Source organism: Anarrhichthys ocellatus, unplaced genomic scaffold (assembly GCF_004355925.1).
Source record: "Anarrhichthys ocellatus isolate YVR2014 unplaced genomic scaffold, GSC_Weel_1.0 scaffold41, whole genome shotgun sequence".
Classification (NCBI taxonomy): Eukaryota; Metazoa; Chordata; class Actinopteri; order Perciformes; family Anarhichadidae; genus Anarrhichthys; species Anarrhichthys ocellatus.
This window is the reverse complement of record NW_022280071.1, coordinates 2,513,005-2,513,204: the sequence shown is the minus strand read 5'-3', so window position 1 is coordinate 2,513,204 and position 200 is coordinate 2,513,005.

Sequence of the window (200 nt, the reverse complement as noted above, 5' to 3'; positions counted from 1 at the left end):
GGGGGGCCGTGCCACTGCCATTTATAAACACACCTTGTCAGCTGATACCAATGCTAACATCAACATTGTCTGTTAATTGCATGATAATCATGCATACAAGATATTCACACTGATGTTTTCATTTTAAATAAATAAATGTGGAAACGAAAATGAGTGATGGCCTATTAGTGCCACTGCCATTCATAAACATACCTGTTATC